The following is a 22,230-nucleotide window of genomic DNA, read 5'->3' as shown; positions in this document are numbered from 1 at the left end:
ATAAGAGCCTAAAGTTTATCAGTCAGTAAAACGAGAAACTGTAGCATGTGGCTCAAGATTCTTAGCAGCATCAGAGGCCTGAACAGAAGGGTTAGGCTCAATAGTTTCAACAATAAGCTCCTTTGGCAAATCCTTAATACCCTTAAGATAGAAATTAAAGTGTACAAAGATCTTAAAAGGGTACACAATTTGATGAAGCTTGACTTGGCCTGAAACACCTTCAAAGATTCCAGAACCATCTGTGACAGCAAGGTATGTGTCTTCATAGGTCAAGTATGGACCCTGAACAGCAATGTGTCCATAGTCACCAAAGTAGAAACTGTATATTGCTTCATAACGATCACCACCTTTCTCTGCATTATTTTGGATCAAAATGCAGATACCTGCTGTTATGCCTATGCGCTTTTGAGGGTCTCCAGTGTACAACTGCATAATAATATAATTGAAAAGATTATAATATGAATAATCATATGATGATGTTTGATCACTGACATAATTCAATCATAAAAAATAAATTACCTTGTTGGTGAAGGGTACAAGATCACCAAGGGAATTCACAGTTTTCTGGTTCAATCTACGCGGTGTTTCGAGGATCCGGAACCTTCTTTTCTGCAGAAGTGTGGGAAAGACTAATAGTCTATTACATGCTCACAAGTTTCGAAAGAACTTTTAAGGTGATCAAATGTTCTCCGGTTATTACCTGTCCACAAGCGGCTCTGCTATGCGTGAAGACCGACGGAGAGGGAGCGCGGCTCCGAGGAAGGGAGAGGATGAAGATAGCCTGCTGCTGTTCGGGTAGGAGTTTAGGGGTGAGATTGTTTTTTATTAGAAGGATGGTATACAATGATGATGAACAATTTTTAAGATATGTTCTTCGTTTTGGTATGAGAAGGATAAGAAAGATTAGATTAGGGTTCATGAGAAATAAAATAATCTTTTAGTGTATATGAATAATGAAATGTATTTTAGTTTTAATTTTTAAATTGATTCAAATTTAAAATTATAAAACTAAATCTAATTGAATTTTGATTAAATTAAAAGAATTTGGATAGTTTTTGTCTAATATAAAAAAGGATATTTAAGTTTTTTTATAAAATTAAATAAAAAATATTTTTTATTTTTATTAAAGAATAAGGATGATTTAGTAAAAGCATTTATATGATCTATATTTAAAACCAAAAAAATTAATTATTGACGTGGAAAACATAATCCACATGTAGTGTTTTAATTTGTCCACAATTTTATCGTATCGGTACGTATAAATTTATGATCGTACCGTAGCAAACACCCAAAATGTTGGATAAAATCATTTTCATTTTGGAAAGAAACAGTATTATGACAGTTTTCTGTTGGATAAAAAATGTTGCAAGACTAATTCCTTACGACATGATAATGGGGCCTCGCCTTACTATAATCATTTAGCCAAATACTTTTGTTTGAAAAATGGAGTAAATGTCTAAATTGGTACGCAAAGAATTTTAGATTAGACATACATTTTGATCTCCAACAAATTTTTATTACTTTAGAAGTCTTTGAAAGTTACTCAACGGATTGATTTTTCTATTTTGAAGAGAGACTAATTTGTCTAATAATGATATATTTTTGTAACTTCATTATTTTATAATAAAATTTATTAAAAATTTATTTATCTTACTCGTATATTAAAACTTTTATTTGAAAGCAATAGAGATTAATATGTTTGATGAGAGTAATTATCGGAGACTTTTAAAGTAATACAAATGTTGAAAGATTAAAGTGTCTGATCTGGAATTTATTAGGGACCAATTAAGATGTTTATTCTACTTGTAATAGCGAACTTGTGACGTGAACCTTTTTATCATATCATAAAGGGATCGTGATTCATCTTAATTGGTATTTGAACAAGTTATATCTTGGTCCAAGTGGGAATAACATTTCCCTTCTACATAAATAGATAGAGATAGGAATTTGGGCTGGGGAAAGCTTGATCATTCATATTTAAGGCTTCTCATGGATTCTGCCCATAATGCGAATCTTAGGCGCTAGGGCGTAGGCCAAACCTTATAGCAAAACATTTCTGACACGATCAATTCAATAATGAGTCACTCTACATTTGTATTTGCATGTTTCTTAGCCCTTCAAATATTTCTAGCAATGGCAAGGATCCCTCAAAATTCACTTTTTCAAACATTGACTTGGAAAAAGAGAGCAAAGAAACAAGACGGAAATTAAGGAATCATGCAAAATTTGGAGCAACACAAATCTCTTAACAATGTATAGTGACATCATTTTTGTGAAATTTATCCTAAAATTGATTTTAAATGCAGCCTGAAGAAAAGTCATTGGAGTCTTCAGGCACTACCTGTAGCAAGCATTTCAATTTCAAGGTCCAACAATTGAATCTCTGGTCCTTTAAACCCCTGAAAATAAAACATAACATAGTTTTCAGTTGCAGACGTCAAAGATGTCAAGTTTGAATAGAATAGGCTACCAATTGCTGAGAAGAGTGAAGGTAAGAGTTTTTGGCTTCATCCTTGTTATTTTTAGTCCTGAAGTAGAACATGTGAGGGAGAAAATCAATGAGTCACACATGAGCAATCTCCTAAATGGATAATGGGATGAAATAGAATAGAGAGAATAAAATAGGATTAGTAGAATTCTGAGCAGCCATACGAAAATGCTTAATTTTGTTTCAAAATCCTTGAAATCTTCTCTAATTATATAACTCTAAAAGATCTGAATTTTCAAACCATGATTGGAAAGAAAGAAAAAGTAATAGACAGGATCAACTATATCACCTTCTCTATTGATCCGAAATTATGGATAAAGCCAATCAGAGTAACATAACCAAGTGTGATCAATTTTCAGAACAAGAGCTATTAGATAGCTTTGAGCAAACGCCGATTGACAAAGATGTCAAATTGCAAAGGGATCGGATGCTTGCTGGAATAAACGTCAACTTCGGGCAGTTCTGAATAACTTGTGAGTCAAGAAAGACAAGATTTCCCAACCAATCAGGATAGAGTTAAGGATTGCAAGGCAGTTATATGCTGTAAAGATTTGGGAACATATTTTCTTCTCCCAAGATCAATAATTCTAGAGCCATGAAACCTCCTCTGTTGTCATAAGTCGCATAATCTAAATATGTTACATGCTTGATATTAGATATCTCAAGTCTCTTTAGAGATGGCAATTTTTCTAGTGGCGGACGACTTGAACAATTTTTGCAGTCAACAATCACCACATGACGCAAGTCTTTTGCTTGTAATTTTGATTCTTCATCTTTATCCCATGACAAGAATAAATGATGAAGGTATTTATTCCCCATATTGGCTTCTTCAGCATCTGCCACACTTGTTACTCTTTCCAGGTGCTTGATATGTAGCTCTCCTCTAAGTTTGAGAGTGCCCAATATGGAAATTAGCTCTCCTATGGATGGAGGCATGCTTAATACAGAACTGCAACCCCTCAGATATAAATGTTGCAATGCTTTTAATTGTTCAAGTGGTCTGGCAACATTTTCAGATAGTAACAATATTCCAAGTTCAACACCTGCAAATTTCGGAGCTTGCATATGGATTTAGGAAGAGTAACATTTCAGAAAATGAAGCGGAAGGAGTTGGCCAGCATACGAATGGCGATGTTGACTGTCTAGAGCTACTAGATAAGACTTCAACGATCTGGCTTGATGCAATTGCTTTGAATTGTTTTTCTCAAAGAAGTCTTGCCAATATATGGAGATATGGCGGGTCCTTCCTGGGACACTAGTTTTACCATTGTCATTTATTATGCAACAAACTTCTTTTATTAATACTCATAACTACAAACATGACAAAAATTAAAGATATAAGTAATTATCAAGCTAAAGAGTCACCTTGATGTCTTAATAATTGGTGAAACTGAATTAATGGTAATTTTTCTCTTCTAAAACTTAGACTACTTCAATAGAATTTAAAAATAAGAACCACATAAGAGAGCATAATTGATAGGGCATGATAGTGATGGAGTAAAAAAGGAGTAGAAGAAGAATGGTAAAAATAATTAAAACAAAAGTGGGTGGTAATTTATTGTTGTTGGAGGAGCATAACATGAGGGAGAGGAGGAGAGCATTAGTGGAACGTTGAGGAAGATACAGATGAAAAAAAATGTGTTTTGCTGGAGTGATGTGCATGTATGTGTGCGCTATTCGAGTTTTTTTTTGACACTAATAAAGAACACAACTTATTTTTTATTTTTTTAATTATTTTTGTTTATTTTTTATAATTATATTTTTTATTATTATATTTTTCATCTCAAATTTTTTTAATGAAAAAAATAAAAATAAATTAGATTTTCATAATTTGTTCTAGTTTATCACTAAAAAGAATATAAGAACACAATATTTTATTGTCTCTGTCTTTTATATCTTGTTCTCAGTGTTTTATCATATACTATTCTCATAAATAAACAAACGCAGCCTCAGAGTTGGAACGAAAGGTAAAGAGAATAATGGGCTTGTCCCATATTCTTTTATATATATATATATATATATATATATATATATATATATGTATGTATATCTTAACAACTTATTAATCAAGTAAAAATTTATATTAATAAGGTATAAATTAAACAAAAGCAATATTAACAACATAGTAATATTTATTGAACTAATTATGATAATTATTATCTAATAATACTCACAGTATAAATGAAAAACGAACTTGTATTGCAATACAGAAGCTTTAAAAAAATATAAAGATGATTGTTAAAAATACAAAAACTACAACAAAAGCTTTATATATTATTCAACATAAGAGATTGTGTGTGTAAAAGCAAATGCCTTAATATTTTCTCTCCCTCTCTATTTGTAGAGGGACTACCTCTTTTATTACAATATTTTTTTAACGTTCAAATGGGTCTTGGATATCTAATATGTACAATTCTGGATTAGACTGAACTTTTTCATCTTCTTTTGATTGGACTGATTTTATTACTTTTAAAGATTTTTGATTTTTTTTAAGGTATTCGTTGCAAGAGCAGCCATCATTTATTTTTTGTATGCTAAAAAATGAGTCTCTTTTTCATATGACATTTTATCAAACCCTGAACTATGGCTTGGGGTCTGATCTTTTTTAAGATATAGTCATCCAATTATTAATGGTCTTTTTACTGATTAGGTTGTGATCAAATTTATTCTACTATTTTATTTTTATGTTTTGAAATAAATATTGTACACTAAGAATGTCTTTATATACTGCTGAGTCATATTTCCGTCATTATCCAGCACATCCTCATAGTGGGTATGAAGGAGATCAGTTTGTATTCATCTGAAAATAAGGTCTTATTTTTAAAGTATTCATAAGTCAGGTTAGCCTTCTTCAAAAAAATAGCTTTTATTGGTCCGAATTTTTGTAACCATACTTTGAACCACTTAAAAAATTGTAGAAAAATTTTCTTGTAGAACCATATGAACCATGAATGTGGGTTCGAAGATAGGTACAGGATAAACTACTATGCATTTATATAATCATAATAGGAATAATTTTATGGCTCAAATTTTCTAGTAAAACTTTTGCAGTCAAAGAGAGATTTTTTTTTTATTTTGACAGAGTTATTACTTTATTGATTTTGATTTTCGAGTATATTACGTTTTTGGTGGTTGGGTCTTTATTGTGGGTTAGTTCAATTGATCTTGCATTAACTAGAATGAACTCAGAAAATTTGAGTCTTTTGGATATTCATGGGTGGGTAGTGAAAGGTATTTGGGAATACTGTTTTATAAAGGGTCTTTCGATCTATTTTAAACCATTTTTTCTCTAAAGCCATTATTTTCATAGGTACCATTTTTTTCTCTAAGGCCATTATTTTCATAGGTATAGGTTTTTCATAGTAAGGGTGTTCTGCGGATAGTGGTTTGGTTTTAAAAAGATCATATAGTTGTAATAATACATATCTGTTAGTTGTAGGTACTTCATATAAGCTTTTAGTTGATGCAGATAATTTTTTACTTTTAACAACCTGTAATATCGTCAAAAATTTGATGATTAATTGTTTAGCTGATAATAAAGTCATTTATTAGTCAAATTGTTGACCATAATTTTTACTACTTAATTGCTGTTTGCTTATTTTTATCTTACAAAAATTTTCTTATTAAAAAATCAAACAATACATTTAATTCACTTTTAATATGTTCAATAATAAATCAAAACATATATATATATATATATATAGTCCTACAGTCCCCTCCTTTATATAAAATGCTATCACAGGTCCCTTTAAAAAAACCTTACTTCCTTACTTCAAGTAATTTGGATTAGCCTTGACATTTTTTCTAATATAAAAACCTGTAGGAGTTTTTGTTTTATTTTTATTAGGCTTTTTATGCTGTGGCTCATTATGTGTACTGTAATACTTTATCACATAAAATCTTATGCTTAAGTCATAAAATTGAGGTGACAAGGTATTACCAATTCTAAAAGTAAAAAAATATATAATAATAGTTGAAAAAAATTTTAACTAGAAGCCTGTGAAAAAAAATTAAGCAAAGTGTTAAACAAAAAATTGTGTCACTCGTGTAAGCGATAAATATGAGAGAAGAATTCCAAAGATACATATAACAAGGCTTCTGACTCGGCTCACGAAGCTAGAACCAGACAAAATAAATATATACATATACATATATATAACCCAAAAGATTAACCCCAAATATAAGATAAAACACCTGTTTCTCCAAGTCAAGTTCTAATAGGGACAAAATACAAAATACAAGGGTGGAGAATCTATATACATATATACAAAGCATAAAACAAAATACAGTAATCCCAGAATAACCAACTTCGCTTACAGAGGAAACTCCAGACGCTCACTGAGGTAAATCTCTACCTGCATCTGAAAAATAACAATATTGTATGGGATGAGAATCGGGGGTTTTCAGTATGGTTAAGGTGCCCACATATATAATAAATAAAGTTTCGGAAAAGCCAGAGGCAATCCTAGAATACGGACACTCAAATTATAAACTTAAAGGTAATAAATTGTAAACCTTAAATAGGGTAGGTCATCTAAGGTTCTAACTCTTAACTAAACTCTAACGGAAACCCTCCGTCGTCTACTTTTCTCCAAAACCTCCAACTCTAGTGGAACCACGCAGACAAGCAAATAGACAATGGCAAACACAAGTAGAATACAATTACAGCAGGTAGTGAATATAGCAGGTAAGCATTGATTATCAATTAGGCAATCCCAAGAAATGCAAACCCAAGCAAAACAGACAAATGCATATGATGAATGCCTGCCCTATGGTTGATAATATCATCTGTCGGTTATATAGCCAACCCGATACGTCCTGATAGCTAACCATGGATTGAAACACCCATTGCAGAGCAAGTGGGTTTGAGCTACAACTCCCTTACTACTACCCGCTTAACCCAGAGCCAGTGGAATAACCACTACTGCGGCTACTACCCAAGCGGGTGTTTTAAAACTCAACCTGGAGCAAGCGGAATAATTCATTACTACTGCTACTACCTAGGCGTCACAATCACTAACCTGAAGCAAGCGGGACGAACCACCATTCTTGCTACTGCCCAGGATCTCAAACATACATTCATTCAAATTCCATAATGAAATTCATTTATCATAATTCTTCTTCCTTATCCCATACCCGGTGCAAGTGGACAACACCACTGCCTACTAGCCGGTATATCTCTTTAAACTACAAATCCTCATTACTCTCAGCTTCCCTATCAAATCAAGCATCCCCTTCCTCAACTCATTTGACACTAATTCTATCTTCTCCCACTCACTAGTCCTTACTCCGTAACCTAAAACCTAACTAATAGACCTTAAACAGAGTTTCTAGTTTTTCCTACAACTTCGAAAATTCAGTTTTTACACATAACTTCCGACGTCCATAACTTAAAGCTTATACCATCTTAAAGCTTTTAAAACTATCTTCAATTTGAATCAAAATTCACTCAAATTCAATATCCGAGACTCAGGCTATGGACCGCCGAAATTCATTAAAAATATGCTTTTACCAAAAAAGTTCAAAACCTTTAGTTTTCAAATTTTCATTTCCAAATCAAGTTTCACAACCCAAAACAACATTAAATACACTAAAAACAATTCCATAACCATTTCTTTCATTCCACAATACTTCAACACTCAATTTCATCAACTCTAACCCACGCAATCATAACCAAAGCAACAATACTCATAAATCATCAATATAACATCATCATCATTTACAATCAAACTCAAACCTCATCATTACTCAATAATTCAGCAACACATTAACATATTCAACTCCATAGTTTTACGAATTCATTAAACTTTAACAAGTCATCCAGGTTTAACCTAACCTACGGTCAACTAGCCTAAGTTTTCACAAGACATTATATATTAAATACAAGAAACCAAAACCATACCTTGGCGGATTTCTCCCCAAACTCAAACTCCTCAATTCAAACCTCCAAGGTTCCGAATCAAGTGCTACAAGGTCCAGCCACCAAAGCTTGATTTCAAGCATTCCAATTCACCGATTAAATCTCCAATTTAGCATAAACTCAATCTAATTCCATGAAATTCACCAAATTAATAACTAGGATTCACATAATTGGATAACCACAAGGGTTTAGAGTTTTTTTTACCTTATCCATGAATTATTTTGACAAAACCCATCAATTTCCTCAAGTTAATTCAATCTAATACATCAAAACATCAAAATCCTCAATACCCATTAACCCAAAACGAAATCTGAATAGAAAAGAAAAGCTGGGTACAAAAACAAAGTTTCTTACCAAATTGTTCAGTGTGTTTTGTAGAAAATTTTGAGAAAAAAGCGTGGTCGCTGACGGCTCGTCAATCGGAGCTCCGGATTGAAAGTTATGATGGATTGAAATTTGAAAGGGAGTAAAGCTTTAGGTTTTGCTTCTTCTTGCAGCGTAAAATGGAGAATAAAGAAGAAAGAAGGCTGTTGGCAAGCCTTATATAAGGGTTAGGTGAGTGAGCTTGGACCCACTTGGCTTCAGTTCAGTCGGTTATGTAAGACCCAGAATCTTTGAAAAGTATTTTTATGATCAAGTCTCAAATCATATAGTTATTTATAGCCTTAATTTCAGGAATTATTTTATTAAGGATAATTAAGGCAAGTTTTGATTTATTGAATTTGAGATGAATTATAATTATTTTCCAATTTTACCATTATTAGATTATTTTCTATATTTAAATTATAAAGCTGGTAGTTGTGAAATAATAAGGATTTTATATGATTTGGATTGAATAATTAATATTTTAAATATTACTACTACTGTTTTGAGAAAATAGAGGAAATAATGATATTATTCCTAATTTTTAGATTTGGGCATTTCATTGGAAAATAATTTGTAAAAGTGAGGAACAAATGGTATTTTCTATATAGTGTTGGATTCAGTTTGGGTTTCAATTACTATATTATACCAAATTTTATTTGAAATTACAAAACTAACCCCATTACCCTAATTTTGTTAAAATTACCAAATTACCCCTAAACCTAACTTTTGCCTAAACTCTAACCTAGCTACCCTTTCCCCCAAGAACCCAGCAGCTATAGCACGCACAGTTTCCTTTTTGTTCTTTCTTCATGAAAGAAAGGAACAGAAGCAAAAGAAAAGCAGAAAAAGCAAGAAGGGGGAGGTTGGGAAGGGAAATCTGAGAGGGGAGGAGGGCGGCGCAGCCGCCGAGCCTATCACTGTGCCGATCGTCCTCACCACCGCCGCACGAAGAGCTTCCATGGTCGCTGATGACAAGCTCGCAAGTGGAAGAAGCAGAGATGACGCGAAAAAAAAAAGGGGAGTCATCGCGCTCTGCCGCCGCGAGCCCCGTCGCACCCTGCGCCGCCGAGGGTTCCGTCCTTGTCAGAGCTGTCGCCCTCACTACGTCCTCACCGATCTGCCGCTGTTGGAGGCACAAACGGAGCAGGGTCGCGCAAGGGAGGAGGACGCCGCCAAGAGCGCCGCGCCGCTACCGCTGTCTGTGCCGTCTTCGTCGTCGCCGGTTCCCTTGCCGCCGCTGTCGTCGACAAGTCCAGCTGCCGCCATCACCTCTCTATTTCTGTTGATGGTGGCCAGCCGCTGGGTCGCGCAGAGGAGAAGAGGCAGAACCGTGCCCAACCACCGCCGCTTCTGCCGCCAAGAAACCCCGATGTGCCTCTGGTTGCCGGGAGACGGTGTGGTTGCTGCAGGAGGTAGCCGCCGGAGCCGCTGCTCCATTCTGCCATTCCTTTTCATTACAGTAAGCCCCTTGCGCTCTGAAACTCAAACCGTAATCGTTCTAATTATCTATGGCTATGGATTCGGATGAATATATGTTGTAAGATTAACTTTATGGGGTTTCTTGTCAAAAATGGAGGTTTGTTGCTGAGCCACTAGAGCTTCTGGCCACTGACGGAGCCGTTGCTAGGCTGATATAGAGCTGTGGCTGCCCTATTTTGTTATTTCAGTAAGTAAATTCTGTTTGGAAAGCCTTGCGTTAGTGTTCTGTTCTGTGTAATAAAGTAATCGTAATGTTAATGGTTTTAGGAGCTAGAATCCGGTTTGCTTGTGCCTTTGGGGCTGTTTCTGCTTTTGAGAGAGCGAGCATAGCCGAGATTTTGATTGCCAGTGATTCCGGGTCGAGATAAAAGGAGTTGGTTAACGAGTTGGGTTGTGGTTCCAATGTTGTGAGGTAGGGGCGCTTTCCAAAACTATGTTTTATGTATTGGAATTATTACATATGGATACTGATGTGAGATATTGTGTATTTAGTGATTGTATCTGCCTTATGTATTATTTGATTAACTCGAATGATTATGGATGTTGATTTGGCTGAATTGTTGTGCGGCTTGTGAAATGTAATGTTTGAAGTTGATTCTTTAAAGATTTGAATCTGAGTTTAATCCGTTGAGGATTGATTTGATTTGAGTAAATTATTTTGATGATTTGAAAAGTCGAATGTACCTTTGAATTTAGCCCGGTTCATTTTAATTGATTTGGTTTTGGACAAGTGATTTGTTATTGAACCGTTTCTTTAAAGCTTTGGAAATGAGTTATATCGATTGATATTGAGTTGATTTTGAAATGGTATCTTTGAGATACGCCACTGAGGCGATTGTTGGATTTAGCTTGCTTTAAATTGATTTCTGGTTTTGAGCTGTTGAAAAGGAATGAGAAATGGTTTAGTTGGGACCCGAACCGGGTGGCAAAAGTCCAAGTTTTAGGGGAGGTGCTGTCGAAATTTCTGCAAAATCCTAGTCTTGTTTGAAAAGTTATTTAAAAAGGGTTAGATTTGAGAAATTGTATTATTTGATTTATTAAGAGGATGTTTATGTTTTCAAGCTTAATTTATTTAATGAACCTTATACGTTGAGTTCGGCTTATTTAGAATTGAACTATTTTTACCATTTGAATCACTAAAGGAAAGAATGATGCTCCAATATTGATTTTAATATAAAAAGGAGTTTTTAGTGATTTCAAAGGAATCTAGACTTTTGATTGATTAATCAAGTTTGAGGCATTTTGGAAGAGTTAGAAAAATGGGTTCTAAAAAGAAACTTGAAAGTGGTTTGATTCAAATAAACCGGTTCCGTTTCAAATGAGTTGATTTTTGGACCGGGTTGGAACTTGTGATTTTGTATGGCCGGTTTTATAGTAAATTCAGTTTTATTTACTTGAACCGAGAATCTATGATTTTAAGAGTTTCAATGAATTTTAAGGAATTTATATAAGTTGACCTTCCCTAAAGACTTGGGACTCTGCCGAGAAACTTTTGTTATAAAATCCCATTGTTGGATGGGTGATTTTGAATGCTTTGAAATAAATCCTTAACTTGCCATGGTTTTGGAAGTTTTGGAAAGAGAATGCCGAGAGTGGCTTTGTTTTAAAAAGGGAACTCACTTTGAGTAAATTTGGCTTATGAGCCTGAGATGATTTGAGAAATGAGATCTTTAAAGCCAAGGCTGAAAAGAGTTAAAATTTGATTTCAAAGTGAAATGGCTTGAGAAAAGTGAGTTATGGCTTAAATGTCGGTTTTATGAATTTGATGATATTGAATGATGGAAGTACTGTTTTTGTTATGGGCCGGAATGGCTGTGTGTGATATTGATTTATGGCTGATTATCGAATGAGCTATAAGCCGTAAGGCCGATTATGAATTATGAATTTAAGCCGAAGGGCTGTATTTATTGATAAGTTGATTGGTTCTGGATTGAACCGTGAGCCGGATGGCTGAGATGGATGGTGATCCATGGTTGAATATATGTGCATGTATGCAATTGAATGATTTGTGAATTCAAGCCGAATGGCTGAGATGAAAGTTGTAAGCGAGTATGCTTGTGTTTTCTCTCTGGTTGTAAGGGTGACAGGGCACCGATACCCTCTAATGGCGACAGGGCGCATATACCCTCTAATGGCGACAGGGCGCATATACCATCTAATGGCGACAGGGCGCAGATACCCTCTAATGATAATAATGCGCAACAGAGAGACTGTGTCCGGGTTAGCTACCGGACACGTCGGGTTGGCTTGGTAACCGACAGATGATATCATCAGCCACTAGGGACAGGCATGCATCATATGCATCTATGTGACATTGTTTGGGTATGCATATTGTACTTGGTTTGCCTATGTGATTAACTGCTAATTGTTCTACTTGCAATAACTGTTTGTTTGTGTTTGCATCTTCCTACTTGTGTTTGCTTCTGGAACTATGTTGGGTTGTGGTGGATTGGTTGTGGTTGGATTGTTTGGGCCTAGGGCCGCGGTTGAATGAGATGGACCGATTGTTGATTTTGGTTTTGTGGTTCTGGTTTGGAATGAGATATGAAAGGTTATTTTGGTTCAGAATAGATAAACCTTTTTGAAATGTTTTGATGTTCTGAGAATTGAACGGTTCCTCTTTCAGAAAAGATTTCTGACTTTACTTTTATTGTAAACTGTTGTTTTGAAAAGAGGCATAAGATGGTTAATAATCACTGGTACGGTTTATCTTCGTGTATCCTATTACAGTAATTCCCAAAAACCCTCTACTGAGAACCCTTTCGAGGATGATGTTCTCACCCCTTACATTTTTCCCCTTCCAGGATATGGGCGCAGAAGTTACGAAGAATTTATTTAGTTATTGTTGTGATGTTCTGTATTGCTTTGGATTATTAATTATTGTACCCTCGCCCTTATCTTGATATATTCTATAAGAGGGATAGGAATTGTATTGGTTAATGTCTGTAATATTATTTGTATATGTATGTATATATATGGATGTACTCTTTACAAGTTTATTATAAGTTGTATGATATCTATGGATGTACGTTATCGAATGAAGTATTTTTGGGAATGGTATTGCGGTTTAAAGTTTTAAACAGGCTCATATTTTAGTATTAAATAGTATAAGTGTCGTCGTAATATCCGAACTATCAGAGTTGCGCAGCCGGAAGCGTGAGCTTTGGTAGTTAGGGTGTTACATTATGGTATCAGAGCAGTCCTTCCTGTAGAGCCTGAGGAATGGACCGACTATGCTTCAGTTGCATACTCTGAGCGTTTGTCATGTATTAGGTCTTGTCGAATGACGAGAATTAGAGCTTTATGCACATGACGGTCTATTGATTAACGATGTTAGTCTTGCATTGCATAATTCTTGGTATTAAGTTTGGCCGGCTTAATACTAGTGAATTTTGTATATGAAAGCACTAATGAGTTATCATAGATGAAATCCGAGTTTTGAGTTAAGCGAATCGCGGGTTCTGGGAACGTTGAAAACTTTTCTCGAGGCTGCTCAGTTATGTGTCTTGGATTTTGTTCGAGTCGACCTATTCCTTCATATCCTAACTTGAAGTTCTTGTTGCTACTCCTTTTGAAAAGTAATTTAATGTTTCCACTCTGTTTCTCTATTCATATGCATTCTTGTTGATCTTAAGTGCATATGCTTATTGAAAATCCTTGTTGCATCTATCTTCCTCTATTTGAGTTCTTCTTGATTCATGTATTCTTTGATATAGCTTTGAACTTGTCTTGATGCGCTGTGCCTTTTACTCCGGATTTCGAGTTCATTATTAGAGAGATTGTTGATTCAATTTTTCTCTTATTTAACAGTGATTACAGCCAATTTTTGAGATCTTTATGAAAATTTCTGTTGAATAGATATATACTATATATGAACTTTGAAGATTTCTTATACAGTTTAATAACTATTTATCTCTAATATCTTGCCTGTACTTTTACTGGTTTACGGAACTACATTTACTTTAAAATACAATTTGACTTTCTAGTAATTTTACTACGGTTCCAACGCACATCTTCATTTGATTAGGTATTTGGATATTTTTCAAAATTTTGGAAAGGAAAGCTTTTTCACTTTTATCCCAGTTGAGTCTCATTTGATAAGCTTTACTTAACTTATTTTGAATTGAGTTTGATTTAGCATGCTATATGATTTATGCCATTGTTGTTCTTTTGAGAGTGTTGGACTCATAGCTTTCTTCCTATGGACGGACTAAATTCTCTACTAAACCTTCCATCTATATGAATATCATACTTGACCTTATTTTTAACTAATCTTTTACAATTTTTGAACATTACCATTGATCTTGGTTTTTTTCCAATCTTGTGAATCTCATTCTTATGTGAGTTAGTTTGATTCGTTTCAAAATAGTGCATCATTTATATATCCTCTCATTATCTTTACAAGAGTTTTTAGTCAAAGATTTATCCTTGAGAAGTTACTAATGATTGAGTTGTCTTTTCCTATGATTTTTGTATTCTTTTGAATCGATTGAAAGCTGATTTGATGTCTCACGTCTAGTGGATCTTGTTTGAACTACCTTGATTTAAAACCTTCTCTTGCATGGCTTGACTCTTTTTAAGTACATCCTAATTTTCTTGAATATCCTTCTGAGATGGTGATTTCAAGTATACTTTTGGAGTCTTGTTTTGAACCTTTAAAAAAAAAAAAAGTTTTGAATTCTCTTTGAAGAAGTTCTAAATAGAATTTATTTTCTATTGCTTGATTGAGATTGAAACCATTGTTCGATTTTTGACAAAATTGTTTTAAAATTGACATGCGCTATTTTAAATGAGGTTCTGAAAAGTTCCCTTGTTTAATGGAAACCTGTTTGTTTGTAACACACCGCTTGTTTCCTTACCAGATTGTAAGCAAAATTTTTACCTTCGGAGTTTCTTTTCTAAAAAGAGTTTAACTTCCTCTTTTGTACTTGCTATAAATGTTATACACGCTTGTTTGAATATGAAATTTTGAGAATTATGAACAAGCATTTGATTACTTCCGAGTTTTTATGAACTGCTTTTGGTTAAGTTGTGCACCTATTTATTTTTCTAAAATATTTGAGGAGATATTTTAGCCTTTATCCAAACTTGTGTACACCTCGTTTTTAAAATTCTACATGATCTGTTTTCAACATGAAATTGTACTGAAGTAAAGCCACATTTATGCTTTTGTTACTCTCTTGAAGGATGTTTGTTGTTTAACTTCTCTTTCAGACTGCGAGGTGACTTTCTTGCAAGTTTTCGATTCTTTTATGAACAATGTATTCGGAAGTATTTTAATCATGCTCTTGAGTTCTGTGAGTTTTGTCTTGGGTCTGAGATATTCTTTTCTGTAGACCTCATACTTCTTCGATTCAGCTTGAGATTGTTTCAAACTAATGCGTTGACTTTCTCTTTGATGATCCTATTGAATTGAGTCTAGTAAACTTCATTGCTTGAGTGTCCTTGTGTATTTGGAATTAGATACATTCTCTCAAATCTATGAGTACTATCCTTGATATCGTTTCTCCTTGCTAGAATCTTGTATCCTTCTTGTAAAACCCGGCCTAACCGAAATTGATTAAATAATAAGTTAAGTAGGAGCGAATATGGTTGGAAGATTTTGCAATTGGAATTTGATGATTTAAATATGATATTTGGATTCAGTGAATTTTTCCGAGTCGGAAAACATAGTTTTCTGCGTAAAAGCGCGCAGTGGAATTTTGACCGGAAGTACCGGCTGAGATTTGTCTGGTACTACAGCTGAGAAAATTGATTATGGGTAAATAAGATTAAGAAATGAGGAATTATAATTAGGAGAGGTAGAAATATTTGAAGTGCGATTTAGAGCGCTAATCTTAAGGGTTTTGGTCCAAAATTGGGCCAACGGACAAAAATAAGTGAACTGGGCTAAGTGGGCCCAAGACCCAACATATATAAACATTAGTTATGAGCATTTCAGCTCATTTTACCCTAAAGAGAAGGGTTGGGGCGCTGAAATAGTGAAGAGAGGAGAGAAGAGAGAAAACCTAACTCTCTTTGATCTTCAAATCACCATAACTTGAGCTACGGAGCTCCGATTGACGAGCCGTTTGCGGCCACGCGTCGCTCTTCTCATCCTCTACAATTCTATCTAAGTTTTGTGGTGAGTATTCCATTCATCTCTGCCCAGTTTTCGAATTTCCCCACTGTTACACGTTTTTGGGAAGTTAGTGTTGAAATCTTGTGATTTTGGGTGTTTAGGGATACTCCAACATGGATTCTAAGTGGGTTCTATCCCTACTTCATATGGGCTGAGGTAAGAAGTGCTCAAACTCTTGTGATTTATCATCCTTATGAGCCCTAGGTTGATGTATGTATGTGATATTGGTTATGTTAGTGTATTTGGTGATTTTGATGCACAATTGGGAGGTTGGTATTGCTTGTGGAGCTTTGGTGAGGCTTGGAGCTAAGGTTGGTGGAGACTTCCAAAGAAGAGGCTCAATTGATTTGGCTACAAGAGGTACGGTTTAAGTTCCATTTAAGTACCGTGTGGTGTGATGAGAATTCCTAGGCTAGATGCCCCTAGGATTAAGTTTGGATTGTGTAAATGGTTGATGCTAATATGCATAGTTGGTATGTAATGTGAATTGATGATTTGGGTTGAGAATTGTGTGGCCTTGTATGCTTGGTGTATTGAAAATTTGATGTTTTGGGTAATGAGTATTGATTTGTGATTTATGCATTTAAATTGTGAAATTGGGCCGGAGGCCGTAAATTTTGGGCCGGAGGCCGGAAAGAGGTAAGGGAGGTAAGTTGATGTGTGCATTGTATGATGACACAAGTGATTGGATGAATTTCATATAATGAATATGCGAATGATTGGGTTGATTGTTGAATAATGAGGTTTGAGGAGTTGAAGGGTGAAATTATGTAGATGAAGTATGTTTGGTTTTGGGTTGAGAAATATTATGTGGTCATATATGTGATTATGATTATTGATGTCTTGATGGTATGGTGATGCATGAGAGGTATATATGTTGTGATATATGCTTGAGGGATGATTAAGGTTGATTTGTGGGTGAAACCACGTGATAGTGATTATGATATTGATTATGTATAATGATGGTTGATTGGAAATAGTATTGTTGGAAATTGAGATGAGGAAGGATGTATGACATGTTATTATGTTTGTAATTTAGCCATTTGCTTGAAATGGGTAAAGATGGTTATATGATGGTCTTGTGATTTGTGGTAAAGTGTCAATGTGTGAGTTGAGGAGGCTTGATGTTGAAATTGATGTATTTTGATTGATTTCAAAGAAAAGGGATGAAAATGGCATGTTTTGATTGATTTTGAAAAGAGTTGAAAATGGCTTGTTTTGAAAATGACACTTTGTGGTTTTATATGAAAAACATGGTTTTTGGGCATATCTTGACGGGACATAACTTGGACTACGGATCTTTGTTTTGTGCCAAATCTGTTTAGAAATGAAATTGGATCCGGGATGTCCATGCCGTTCGAAGAACGGGTGAAAAACGATTTAAAATGAGGAAGTTATGTCCGTCGGAAGATTGGGGGTTGAAGCTGTGAATTCTGCAGTTTTTAACTTAGTAAATTTTTAGCAGAATAACCCCTTGCGCGTGGGCGCACTTGGCGCGTATGCGCCGATCTTTCAGAAAACGCCATCCACGCGTGCGCGTGATGTGCGCGGGCGCGCCGATAGTGCTGCACCCAATGCCCAGCCATTTTTCAGAGAGTTGTGCCAGAACTGTGCCAGCTTTGTGCCTGTGGCACGAGAGTATCCACGCGTACGCGTGGTTGACGCGTGCGCGTCGATTTGGCAAATTTTTAATCCACGCGTTAGCGTGCACGACGCTTGCGCGTCGATGAGTTTTTAAGGACATCCACGCGTGCGCGTGGAGTACGCGTACGCGTGGCATTGTTTTCATGCCAAAGTTGATATTTGAGTTTTAAAAGCCAAATCTCATACTTCTAAGCCTCCGATCTCACCACTTATATCTTAAATCTTTATGATATGCCTAGCTATTAGAAAAGGGCTAGTGAATGAGGTAACTTGCGAGTGAAGCAAGGGGAACAATGAATAATCAATGAGGATCATTGAGGATTATGTGAGATGTGGAGGATGATGGTGGAAGTGCTTGTTATGCCATTGGCCGAAGGGCCGTAATTGTTTATGAATATTGGCTGGTTCTGGATTGAACCGTGAGCCGGAATAGCTGTGTATGCTATGGATATTGGCTGGTTCTGGATTGAACCGTGAGCCGGAATAGCTGTGTATGCTATGAATATTGGCTGGTTATGGATTTAACCGTGAGCCGGATGGCTGATATGGATGTTGATCCATGGATGAGAATTCATGCATGTTTATGCTGAATTATTGATAATTGTGAATTGCACTTCCACTATCTGAGATACGAGTTTACCTGGGTAGTAGCAAGGGTTGTGGTTCGTCCCGCTTGCTCCGGGTCAATACTTGTGTTTTCTCTCTCTGGTTGTAAGGGTGACAGGGCACCGATACCCTCTAATGGCGACAGGGCGCAGATACCCTCTAATGGCGACAGGGCGCAGATACCCTCTAATGGCGACAGGGCGCAGATACCCTCTAATGGCGACAGGGCACATATTCCCTCTAATGATATTAATACGCAACAGAGAGACTGTGCCCGGGTTAGCTACCGGACACGTCGGGTTGGCTTGATAACCGACAGATGATATCATCAGCCATAGGGCAGGCATACATCATTTGCATATGTTTGAATTGTTTGGGTTTGCCTATTTGTTTTGGATTTCTATATCATATATGCTATGTTACCTGATTACCTGCTACTTGTTCTACTTGTACCTTATTTGTGTATTACTTGACTGTATTGCTTGTGTTTGTACAACTGAGAGATCCCTCATGATGGTGTTGGTGGATGTTGGGGGCTGTTCTTGATGAGATGAATTGATAATGCGATTGCATAATGATGATGATTTTTGAATGAGATCATTTGAGCCCCCTGGGTGGACGTAGTGATGTGATTTCACTGGCTCCAGGCGAGGGTATGATGTATTGATATAGAGCTGCTGAGGCAGAGCAACTGGTAATGGCTTTGCTTGTGGTTCTGAGTCCGATTCGTGAAAGAATCAGTGGATTGGGAAAACATGTGTAATATGAACTAGATTTAGCATCCCCTTACGTCAGATGCCTATTTATGGATTAGTAAGAATCTAGGCTGGATATTTGGTGAAAAGGAGTTTAGGATGCTTAGTGAGTTTTTATTGCAGTGCATTGGATTTATTTGGCACTTTTACCGTACTGGGAACCCATGGGCCCGGGGTTCTCATTCCGTATATATCTCTTGTTTTTCAGATACAGGTCCAGGTGCTCAGAAGCGAGCTGTGGTTCGTCTGAGAGACGGCGAAGATATTTATTTCCTCTACTTTGTGTTTTGCTTAGAATCTCTCCACTTTTGTTTTGAAAAGATTATATTATGTATTGAACTCTTTTGGAACTTGCCTATAGAGGCTCTTATGTTTCTTTTGGGAGAGATTAGGATGTACTGTTGTCAACTGCTTTCATACTGTACCCTAGCCGGCCTAAACTTCGCGGGTCGCGACTAGTGGCTATTTACTTATGATATATATATCTATCTGTTATCTATCTCTTGATCTCCTTTATGCCTTGTCCGTATATCGCTTTCGGCTTCACGTTTTATCTTTTCGTTGTCGAAACGTGAGTGATACGTCTTCGCGATTTTATTTCTACTCTTTTCAGGCTTCTTGATTAATACTCCTTTCGAAATTACATATATTTATATATTAAAAATCCACCTGAGAGTCGTACCACCGTAATTTCATTGACTTATGACTCGAGCATAAGGATTTGAATATTAGGGTGTTACATTATGGTATCAGAGCAGTTCGTCCTCGTGAGCCTGAGGGATGGAACTGCTTATGCTTCAATGCATACTCTGAGTCTGTGCCTGTGCTAGTTAGGGTATCTAACCGATACATCTAGCATGAAGTTCATGAGTGTACCTTTGGTACTTTGAAGCACTATACTTCCGATATTGAGACTGATCAACTTGATATCGATTGTTTGGTGTGTATAGGAACCAGATGGCGCCTCGTGGACCCGGTCGGGGACGTGAGAGAGATCGTACTAGTACTCAGGAACCGGAAATCAACCCGAATAACCCGGTAAACCTTATGGCGGCGTTGGAGAATATGGCTGCTGCTATGCAGGCCACTGCGGAGGCTTTTGGGCAACAGATAAACAATAATGGCAATGGTGGAAGAGGAGCTCAAGGCCCGATGACACTAGCAACTTTCTTAAAGGTTAATCCACCTAAGTTCAAGGGAACCACTAATCCGACTGAAGCTGACACTTGGTTTCAGGCCATGGAGCGAGCCCTGCAAGCGCAGTTGGTGCCTGAAGAGCAGTGTGTTGAATTTGCTACCTATCTGCTCACGGGGGAAGCATCGCATTGGTGGCAAGGGGCTCGACGCCTCCTGCAGCAGGGGAATGATCCTATCACCTGGGGTGCCTTCCAAGTGGAATTCTATAAGAAGTACTTTCCGAATTCCGCCAGAACAGCCAAGGAATTGGAGTTACTACAGCTGAAGCAAGGTGCTATGTCCGTATCTGAGTATACAGACAAATTTGAGGAGCTATTCAGGTTTTCCCGCATGTGTCAGGGAGCTCCAGGAGACTTTGAGGAATGGAAGTGTATTAAGTATGAGGGAGGACTTCGAAGTGAAATCCTGAACTCCGTTGGACCGATGGAGATTAGGGTCTTCTCCGAACTTGTGAACAAGAGCCGTATTGCTGAAGAATGTGTGAGGAAGGCTGTTGAGGCGAAGAATGACCGTCGGGAGTCCCACCGCAGGGAGCACAATCAAGAATACCCAACAAGGGGTCAAGAGTTTAAGAGAAGAGGATACCCACAACGTTTTCCTCAAAGGCGAAATGACTTTGCGACGAGTGAGGAGTCCCAAAGAAACGGTAAGGGAAAACGGGCAGCGGCTGCTTCTGATGTTTCGAGCTGTCAGAGATGTGGAGGTCATCACCCAAATAGACCGTGTCGTTATGGTTCGGGTTTGTGTTACAATTGCGGAAAGCTAGGACATGTGGTCAGAGATTGCCCACACCGGAAGGATCGGGAGACTGCCAGGTCCGATTTTCGTACCTAAGGTAATAAGAAAACTGATAACTTAATTCTTTACCACTTTACATAATGCTGAAGGCTGGTATTCACTCGTAATACATGGTCGAATGAAAAATTATGATCTGTTCTAGATAACCCTAAGTTATCTTAATAAAAGGTTTGGTGAGCATAAATGATTAGGTAGGCCTTTAACGGAAAGCAACCTCAGAATGGAATGACTGGTGGGTGATGTCAAAGCCATCATTCGGGAACTCCGTGTCGAGGTAGATTGGGACTTTGCCATGGTTGCAGAGGAGTTGGACATGTGTCCTAGAAATGTCCTAAGAAGGTCAACCGGAATACTACCAAGAGCCAACAACAAGGTCGTGTGTTCACTACAACAACGGGGGATACCGTTAGATCTGACGGTTTGGGAATTGGTAACAACGTGCTAAAGGCACGATTAAGTTAGTATGTGATTTTGGCTATCATAGATAGAACTCTAATGAATGCCAGTCATGCTAAGTTGTGGTTGAGTACTTGAGGAAGTAAGTGATAAAGCTCGTACTAGACGAGAGGTCAGAATAAAGCAACGGAAACTTGTGGAAGCAGTAACACAGGATAGCTACGAATAAGAGTTGTAAAAGTTTAATATAGTATCTTATGTTTGAATACTAGAAGGGTTAAGAGGGTTACTGCAAGTAATGATCCCCAAATAGTTGGGAATGATTGCGGCTGCGAGCTTTGATGGTTCTAAAGCGGATGAGGAAAATTTCATTAATGCACAATTAGATTTAGGTGATGATTGAGTGCCAGTTGTTGTGTTCGAGAGATGAGTGCTATGATGTTTGGTCATGGTGACCTTG

The sequence above is a fragment of the Arachis stenosperma genome, chromosome 5 (genome assembly GCF_014773155.1).
Source record: "Arachis stenosperma cultivar V10309 chromosome 5, arast.V10309.gnm1.PFL2, whole genome shotgun sequence".
Taxonomy (NCBI): Eukaryota; Viridiplantae; Streptophyta; class Magnoliopsida; order Fabales; family Fabaceae; genus Arachis; species Arachis stenosperma.
Note: the sequence above shows the minus strand (reverse complement) of the source record.